The following is a 217-nucleotide window of genomic DNA, read 5'->3' as shown; positions in this document are numbered from 1 at the left end:
AATGTATTTGATTATTAAAGGATGATAATGAGTGTTACTTTTGTAATTATAGAAGTTATGATTGAGAAATGTAAATATTAAAATTTTGGTTGCTTCTTATGCAAAAGATTAATATTTATTTCGAAAAATAATTACAAGGCGTGAAATTTAAAAGTTAAGTGATATGAATATACATATCTATAAATGTATGTAAATTCATATGAATTGTGCGGTAAGT

This window comes from Phalaenopsis equestris, unplaced genomic scaffold, assembly GCF_001263595.1.
Source record: "Phalaenopsis equestris unplaced genomic scaffold, ASM126359v1 Scaffold000938, whole genome shotgun sequence".
Taxonomy (NCBI): Eukaryota; Viridiplantae; Streptophyta; class Magnoliopsida; order Asparagales; family Orchidaceae; genus Phalaenopsis; species Phalaenopsis equestris.
This window is presented reverse-complemented; position numbering follows the sequence as displayed.